General features: G+C 45.0%; 1 non-coding gene across 1 annotated transcript; it reads right to left on the reverse strand.

The window, feature by feature from the left end:
* Positions 1-7,332: 7,332 nt before the first annotated feature.
* Positions 7,333-7,416, reverse strand: trnai-gau (transfer RNA isoleucine (anticodon GAU)). Its single transcript has one exon. It is a non-coding gene; the product is annotated as a tRNA-Ile (tRNA).
* Between the last annotated feature and the right edge of the window lie 2,535 nt (positions 7,417-9,951).

Raw genomic sequence — 9,951 nt, forward strand, 5'->3', positions numbered from 1 at the left:
CCTGAGACCTCCCTTTATATACCTCAGTGGGACAGGTATGGAGTGTCTCCTGCAAGTGCACCCCTGGTGGTAAGGTATGCTTATTGTTTCAGGTCATATCCAGTTACAGTCATGTATAGCATGGTAAGATACAGTTATATACAGTAATGTGAGATACATGACATCAGCCTCCCCCAAGTTCTTATTGCCTTTATAGATTCAGTCTCGGAGGTGGTCTGCGCTCTCGCGTCGAGCGTCTTAGTTGTGGTTCTGTTGTTTGCTTGGTGCCTGTGTTTCGTTCGGTGTGATTGCTGGTATCTCGCCTGGGCTGTCTGTTTCGTTCGGTGTGATTGCTGGTATCTCGCCTGGGCTGTCTGTTTCGTTCGGTGTGATTGCTGGTATCTCGCCTGGGCTGTCTGTTTCGTTCGGTGTGATTGCTGGTATCTCGCCTGGGCTGTCTGTTTCGTTCGGTGTGATTGCTGGTATCTCGCGTGGGCTGTCGGTTTCGTTCGGTGTGATGGCTGGTATCTCGCCTGGGCTGTCTGTTTCGTTCGGTGTGATTGCTGGTATCTCGCCTGGGCTGTCGGTTTCGTTCGGTGTGATTGCTGGTATCTCGCCTGGGCTGTCTGTTTCATTTGGTGTGATTGCTGGTATCTCACCTGGGCTGTCTGTTTCGTTCGGTGTGATTGCTGGTGTCTCGCCTACGCTGTCTGTTGAGACTGCCCTTTCCTCAGATTGCTCCACCTATCAGTCCACCAGGTTTGGTGTGAATTCCACATTGTCGTCTGCCACTGGTTCATCAGTGTAATCAGTGAATCTACTTTTTACTTGGTCTACATGCCTCCGGCAGGTTTGGCCATTGTCCATTTGTTTCACCAGTAGACTGTTTCCCGCTTTTTCTTTTACTGTCCCTGCAAACCTTTTGGGACCCCAGCCATAGTTTAGCAAAACACTTTGTCCCCTATCTCATTCCACCTCCCCTTTGAATTTCGGCCATGGTACTCAGTTAGCTTTCGACGCTTAGCGGCAGCAATTTCATGCATGTCTGGGAGGATTAACGAGAGCCTGGTCTTTAAGGTTCGTTTCATCAACGAATGTGGACGAGATCTGTATGCCAGCAGCAGTCACGACAGGCGCCTCTGCAGCAAGGGACCTTGAATTCTGAGCATGCCTTGTTTAATGACCTGCACTGCTCGCTCCGCCTGGCTATTGGAGGCCGGGTTGAAAGGTGCTGTTTTAAAGTGATTTATATCGTGGTCAACTATAAAATCGTGAAATTCTGCGCTGGTGAAACACGGACCATTATCAATGAACAATATGTCAGGAATGCCATACATTGCAAACACGGTTCTAAGGTTCTCCACAGTGGTGGAGGTTGTGCTGGAGTTTAAAATGGTGCACTCGTTCCATTTTGAAAATGCATCAACGACTACGAGGAACATTTTGCCCATGAATGGGCTCGCATAGTCGACATGCACCCACGACCATGGTTTGGTGGGCCAACGCCAGCGTCTTAAGGGGCCTCCCTGGGGGCATTACTGAGTTCGGCACAAAAGGTGCACCGACGGACGCAGAGCTCCAAGTCCGCGTAAATGCCAGGCCACCAGACTTGAGATCTGGCTAAGGCCTTCATAAGCACAATCCCCATGTGCTCGCAATGGAGCTCCCGGAAAAATGCCTCCCTGCCTCATAAGGGCATAATTATTTGGCTGCCCCACAGCAGGCAGTCTGCCTGTAGTGAGAGTTCATGCATGCACCTATTGAAGGGTTTGATCTCCTTGGGGCAGGCATCGCGAGCCTCTGCCCAGTCACCAGTTAAAACGCATCTTTTAACTAGAGATACCGTGGGGTCGCTGCTGGTCCAGCCTCTGATTTGGCGAGCCGTCATGGGTGAACCTGTGGATTCAAAGGCATTGATTGCCATGACCATCTCACAGTCCTGTTCGTCGGACCCTTCTGTGGTCGCCAGGGGTAGCCTGCTAAGTGCGTCGGCGCAGTTGTCTGTGCCTGGTTTGTGACTTATCGTAAGCCACCAGCATGAGTGGCCACTGCTGAATGCGCGCCGAGGCGTTGGCGTTGATTGCCTTGCACTCGGATAGGAGGGACGTGAGGGATTTGTGGTTTGTTTCTAACGCAAACTTGGCCCCAGAAAGGTATTGCTTCATCTTTTTGACACCACACACGTACACGAGTGCCTCCTTCTCAACCATACCGTTCCCGCGCTCTGCCCGCGAAAGTGACCTGGTGGCATAAGCAACGGGCTGCAATTTAACTGCATCATTGACGTGCTGTAAAACGCAACTGAACCCATAAGCTGACGCAGCACACATAAGGATTCAATTTTTACCTGGCTCAAAAAATGCTAAAACACTCTTGGAACATAGGAGGTTGCATGCCTTATTGAAGGTGCGTTCTTGGGCGTCCCCCCAAAACCAATCGCACCCCTTTCTGAGTAGCACATGGAGAGGCTCCAGCAGCGTGCTCAAGTTCTGCATAAAGTTCCCAAAGTAATTGAGTAGCCCGAGAAACGCACACACTTCTGAGACATTCCAGAGACTGGGTGCCAGGTGAATCGCTTTGGTTTTGGATTCGGTTGAGTGGATTCCATCAGCGGCAATCCTTCTGCCAAAAATTCAACCTCAGGCGCGAGAAACAGACACGTGGATTTCTTAACTCTTCAGCCTACCAGATCCAATCGACTGAATATTTCCTCAAGTTTGCGGAGATGAGATTCGGTGTCCCTGCCCGTGATGAACATGTCATCTTTAAACACAACAGACCCCGGGATGGACTTGAGCAGACTCTACATGTAGCGCTGGCATATAGCAGCCGCCGACCTGATGCGGAATGGGCATCAATTGTACCCAAAAAGGCCTCGATGTGTGTTGATGGTGGTGAGGAGCTTAGACTCTTCGGTCAGTTCTTGCGTCATATATGCAGATGTGCATCAAGTTTCGAGAAAATTTTACCTCCATCTAACGTGGCAAATAGGTCCTCCGCTCTGGGTAGCAGGTATTGTTCCTGTCGGGAGACTCTATTTATCGTGTAATCCCCACAGATTCACATGGATCCATCAGGCTTCATGACGGGGATGATGGTGCTTGCCCAGTCGCTAAATTCTACGGGAGAAATTATGCCTTCCCGCAGAAGCCGGTCCAGTTCGTTTTCTCTCTTTTCCCTCATCACATATAGATCCTCAGTTTGGTGTCGATCTTTGTGAGTTTTGGTCTGTTGCTTTTGTGCGGCTATAGTTGTTCAAATTGTTGAACGCTCATGAGGGATTGACTGGCCCCCGTGTCCAGTTCCATGTTGACGGGTATCGCGTTGAGCAGAACCCTCATCATAATTGGAGGCGTCTTGGTGTAAGAACAGTCGACATTGATCGTGTTAACCCGCTGTACCTCGGCGTCCCGTGCACTGTTGCAACCAGGTTCTGGTCCGCATTCCGACCCTTCTGATTCGTAAACCAGCCGAGCTGCTGTTTTTCTGCACATACGAGCCAGATGCTGTGTGTGGTTGCAGTTTCTGCAAACGGCATGCTGAAATCGACACACCCTGATAGAGTGCCTACCCCCACATCTCCAACACAGACCGTTTCCATTATTTGAGAAGGATGAGCTGCGTCTGGCTGATCTCCCTTGAGCTTTTCTCGATCTGTTGTTTATTGCTCGCATTGAGGTTGATGAGGTGTGATCGGCCGTTTATGTGGCCCTTGATTTTGATTGATTTTGGCGCCACTGTCTGCTGTTGAAGGCCTGCTCTCCGGCCTTTGTCTGTGTGTGGGGGTAGCGGCTTGTTTCACAATGTGAATCCCTTGTTCCGATGCCTTGTTGGTTGTCATACCCGAAGTACAGATCAGCCTCGTTTCTTCTTCGCCTGCCAAGAACGTCTGTGCGACCAGTGCTGCTGCCTTTCGAGGCAAGTTCTTAGTCTCTATAAGCTTTCGGAATATGCCTACGTGGCCTATTCCTTCAATAAAAAAGTCTCTCAATACTTCTCTCCTTAGTTCATCGGTGAAATATCATGAACTAGCCAGCCTCCGAAGTTCCGCAACGAAGTTGGGTATGCTTTCTTCCACACAGCGTCGGTAGTTGTAGAACCTGTGTCTGGCCATGTGTAGGCTGATTGCTGGCTTCAGGTGGTCTCTCACCAGTGCGCTCAACTCCTCAAACGACTTGCTTGCTGTTTTCTTGTTGCCAGCAGGTCTTTCATAAAAGCATATGTTTTCGTTCCACAGCTGGTCAGGAGATGGGCTCTTGTCTTGTCTGCCTTATCGTCGTTCAGCCAGTCTTTCGTCACAAAGCTTTGCTGGAGCCTTTCTATAAAGTCATCCCAATTGTCTCCAGCATTGTATTTCTCATCTGAGCTATTGGTAGCCATTCTGTCGATTCTGTGATCCCATTCTCTTCACCAGTGTAAAGTCCTGAGTCTAATGTACTGACTTCCACAAGACACATGCTGAACTCAAGGTCACTCAGGACCTGCACCTTTAATTCACAGCTCTCCACTGCTGCACTTGCCTGAGACCTCCCTTTATGTACCTCAGTGGGACAGGTATGGAGTGTATCCTGCAAGTGCACCCATGGTGGTAAGGTATGCTTATTGTTACAGGTTATATCCAGTTAAAGTCATGTATAGCATGGTAAGATACAGTTATATAAAGTAATGTGAGATACATCACAGGAAGCAAACTCGGGGCAAATGCTATATCAAGGAGTGGGATTGGAAAAGATGAGCATATTTCGAGTAAATGAACAAATGCACTGCGATCTGGGTGCGCAGCGAAGCAGCCAGCCCCAATGTAACTTGGAAAACAACAGTTTAACAATTCGGTCATTGCAGCCGAAATCACACTCTAGCTTACACAAATCATACTCCTTCTCAAAATATGCAGGATGATCCGGGATTACGAGATAATCAGTTTTAAAGGGACAGTTATGAACCGGAACTGACAACCATCCCGTTTAAACAGACGCAAATGATCCGGGAATGCAAGCACATCCATTTTACACAGATGCAGAATGACCCTTGACTGACATCAGTTCCCTTTTAAAAGAATAAAGTGAGATTTATATCATTCCTGAAGGCAATTGCGCGGTGCATGAGTGAGCATGGGCGTCAGGCCCACGCGGGGCTGGGATGGTGATTGAAACCACATGTGATAGACAGGCAGGAGGGAGGGAGGGACGTAAAAGCAATAAAAGCCAATTTAGAAATATATATATATTTAACATTTTAAGAAAAGAAATACGCTTAAATGTTATTTAAAAATAAATTAATTTGATGTGTTTTAAATAAATAAATAATTAATTCATTATCTGGATGTTTTTTGATTGAACGAAGGCTGTGTGACTGGAAGAATTCAATTGGAAATGACGGGGTGCAGTCAGTAAATACCAAAACACTGTAAGCCCATGGCGGAAGACAAGCCGGACGGAAGATGTGGGCTACAAAGGCGGTCTTTTAAATTCACATGTGTCATTCTACTGCATCTGACAGCAGCTGCTTGTGCTGTGAAAGAGGTCAAATGTAATAGAGCCCAGTGCAGGCAGAACAGAAAAAGCATATTTATCGTGAAAGTTATGAAGTTGGGATTGTATATATTTCTACATATATATATATATACATGTAAACACAACACCAGTCAGTTAGGCATGTCTTGTCTTGTCTTGAATTGATTTGATTTGAATTTCAAAATACATGTGGAGGATGTCATCATGTCACACAGCTCACACGCAAGCCCTGGCTAAAATCGCTGTATTTCTAACTTGTCTATTTTCCCTTCTTTCAGATGTAGAATAGCAAAATCCCACAGCAGATTCTTCTACTGTCAGAGAGTCCACGAAGGAGTGTTCAATCAAATCAGTATGGCTTCAAGTTGCATGTAATGTATTTGTCTCACATGACATGAAATGCACAGTAAGATCGCACAGCACGCTTGCAAACACTCTGGCTTACACAAACAAACAAACAAACAAATTAAAATTCTAGCATCGTTCAAAGGCAGTTTTTCAAATTTGAAATTTGAAATCCGGGACAGTCAACACATCCCTTTTTAATAGGCACAGAATGATCCGGGACTGACAGCACACCCTTTTAAACAGACAGAGAATGATACCGGAAAGGCAGCCCATCCTCTTAAAAGGGACATGGAAACACAATGAATAAAAACAGATGATTGTATAAAATTCAGCAGGTCGTGCAGATTCTGTAGATGAAGAACCCGGTTTGACGTTCTGTCGGATAATCATACCGATATTTTAGGAAAAAGTTAAAGATTACAATTTTTTTCAACAAAAATAGCGCCTGGCAAATGTACGTAGCGAGAAAGGTCAAAAGGAAACGTCTGTGATACACTGGAACGCAGGAGTGATTAAGTAATTGATGGCAGAATGGGAAACGGCAAAGTGGGTGGTATTCGGGCAATAACGTAACAAAGGATGGTCCAGTGTTAGTGCGAATAGCAGAACCATTCCCAGACAATGGGAACGATGCTTATGATCCGATACGTTGAACATAATGTTGAGTCCAGAAGACTATAACATGATTAAAGATATGCCTTCAACGCCTTGTAATCAGACCAGCCAGCTGGGCCACCCCTTATTGATTTCCTGTCCGTTTTGAATTCGGCAGCCAAGAGACTAATTCAAAAGCCAGCTTCTCACATCTTTCAGCTCCAGAGAAACAGGACACATTCGTAATCAGGTCAGAGTTGGAGATTGACGCTGAATGTATGCTTATCCCAGTTCAGATGAGGTTATGCGTTGAGACAGGAATATATACTCATCAAGTATTGGCCGGAACCAAAAACGGGTTTCGGTTATCAAACGAGACACAGAGACGAGTACCTCTCAGATACTTTAACTTTACTCCGTTGGGTGAGTTTCACTTTGCTATGGAATTTGGAAGCTGTGGGATCATCTGCGCAAAATCACATGTTTTAATGTGAAATATTTTTACTTTCTCTTATGTCGACCGGCTGGGAGAAGCAGAATTCTGAGTAAAAACTGGCGGGGCTCGTACGGGATTTCTCGCATTTTAAATGTAATCATCGTTAAGCGAGAATCGCACCCATAGACCATCGAGCCACCAACAGTGAAGAACGTAGCTCTCAGCTTCTGATGGTAATGAGAAAATTTACTCGGCGCATCGTGCGTGTGCTGTCCCTCCAGACCTAGCTGATTAGTCCTCCTCTCCATAGTCCAACAAATGTTATACCTTTGACGAATATATTATTAATTTGAGGCATGACTGTCGCAAAGTGCAGCATTCTTGTTAGCAAAAGGGAAATATGGCGATGAGGTTAAATGTGATTGACAAACGACCAGGGGGATCAAAACTGTAACACAATAACGACGAGGATGGGATTTGAACCCATGTGTGCAGAGCACAATAGATTATCAGTCCATCGCCTTAACCACTCGGCCACCTCGTGTCTTATTTAGCGACAAGTCACCCATTCAACCTGCTGCTTTTTGTATCCAAAGAGAAATAATGTGCAAGAAGGTCCACTTCACAACTTGTTCTGCCCATGCAAATAGATCGACAATGATGAAAATGTGCCATTAGATTCTTAAAGCAAACAGCTTTCCTTCACTTCAGGTGAGTGACTGTAAGAGATGGTTGGTTTTTCGGCAGCATCACAAAAAAGAATATAAATTTTCAAGTGGCGAACTAAGTGACCACAGCAGGACTCGAACTTGTAAGTTTTTGATAACGTCACGCTGGTAATCAAAGTCAGACATCTTATCCGTTAGGCCACGCGACCTCTGCATCAGCGCACAGTTTGTTGTTGCTTATATTGGGAGCAGATTCGGGGCAACTGCGATATGAAGGAGTGGATTTTGGAAAAGATGAGGATATTTCGAGTAAAGTAACAAATGCACTGCGATCTGAGTGCGCATCGGCACAGGCATCCCCAATGTAACTTGGAACACGACAGTTTAACAATTCGGTCATTGCATTTGAAATCATACGCCTTCTCAAACTATACAGGATGATCTGGGATTATGATAAAATTCGTTTTAAATGGAGAGATTATGAGCCGGACCTGACAACCATCCCGTTTAAACAGACACAGAATGATCCGCGACTGCAAACACAACCCTTTTTCACAGATGCAGAATGACCCTTGACTGACAGCAGTTCCCTTTTAAAAGAATAAATTGACATTTCTATTATCCCTGAATGCAATTGTGCAGTGAGTGTGCGTGGGGGTCAGGAACTCGCGGGGCTGGGACGGTGATTGAAACCACATGTGATAGACAGTCAGGAAAGGGTGAGGGACGTAAAACCAGGCCAGTCAAAAAGCCAATTTAACATTTAACATTTTAAGAAAAGATAAAATATATATTTTATTGAAAAAAATTTAATTTGATTCATTTTAAATAAATAAATAATTGATTCATTATCTCGATATGTTTTGATTGAACGAAGGCTGCGTGACTGGAAGAATTCCATTGGAAATGATGGGGTGCTGTCAGCAAATATCCAAACACCGTAAGCCCTTGGTGGAAGGGAAGCCACGAGGGAAGATGTGGGCTTTCAAGGCGACCTTTTAAACTCGCGAGTGTCTTTCTGCTACATCTGACAGCAGCTGCTTGTGCTGTGAAAGAGATCCAATGTAATGAAGCTCAGTGCAGGCAGAACAGAAAAAGCACATTTATTTTGAAAGTTAAAAAGTTGGGATTGTGTATAAATATACACATATATATACATGTATACACAAAGTCAGTCAGTCAGTCATGTCTTGTCATGTCTTGATTTTATTTGATTAGCATTGGAAAATAAGGGTGGAGGATGGCATCTTGTCACACAGCCCACACGCAAGCCCTGGCTAAAATCGCTATATTTCTAACTTGTTTAATTTCCCTTCTTTCAGATGTGGAATAGCAAATTCCAACAGCAGATTATTATACCATCAGAGAGTCCACGAAGGAGTGTTCAATCAAATCATTTTCTCACATGACATGCAATGCACAGTAAGATCGCACAGCGCGTTTGCACACATCCTGGCTTACACAAACACACAAACAAATTAAATACCTGCACCGTCCAAAGGCAGTTTTTGAAAGTTGAAATTTCAAATCTGGGACAGACAGCACATCCCTTTTAAACAGGCATAGAATGATCCGGGACTGAGAGCAAACCATTTTACACAGACAGAGAATGATCTTGGACAGACAGCACAGTCGCTTAAAAGGGATAAGGAAACAGAATGCATAAAGGACAGATAATTATGTAAAACTCAGCAGCTCGTGCAGATTCTGTGGATGAAGAACCCGGTTTCACGTTCTGTCGGATAATCATTCCAATATTTTAGGAAAATGTTAAAGATTACAGATTTGTTAAACAAATCGAGCAGCTGGAAAAAATAGGCAAAGAGAAAGGACAAAAGAGAAGTTCTGTGATACAGTGGAGCGCATGAGTGATTAAATAATAAATGACACAATGGTAAAAAGCAAAGTGGGTGGTAATCGGGAAATAAAGTAACAAAGGATGGTCCAGAGGAGGTGTTAGTGGGAATAGCAGAACCATTACCCAACAATGGGAGCGGTGCTTATGATCCGATTTGTTGAACGAAATTATGAGGCCGAACGACTGTCAAATGCCTAATCGAAATATAGGATGTCAACGCCTTTTAATCATACCAGGCAGCTTGGCCACCCGGGATTGATTTCCTGTCCGGTTTCAATTCGGCAGCCAAGTGTCTAATTCAAAAGCAAGCATCGCACATCTTTTCAGCTCTAGAGAAACAGGACGCACTCATATTCAGGGAAGAGGTGGATATTGACGCTGAATGTCTGCTTTTCCCAATTGAGGTGAGCTGATGCGGCACAAAGGAAGATATACTGATCAAGTATTGTCTGGAACCAAACACGGGTTTAGGTTGTTCAATGAGACACAGACCCGAGTACATCTGAGATATTTTAACTTTACTCAGTTGGGTAATTTCACTTTGCTCCTGTGAAA

Source organism: Pristiophorus japonicus, unplaced genomic scaffold (assembly GCF_044704955.1).
Source record: "Pristiophorus japonicus isolate sPriJap1 unplaced genomic scaffold, sPriJap1.hap1 HAP1_SCAFFOLD_312, whole genome shotgun sequence".
NCBI classification, from domain to species: Eukaryota; Metazoa; Chordata; class Chondrichthyes; family Pristiophoridae; genus Pristiophorus; species Pristiophorus japonicus.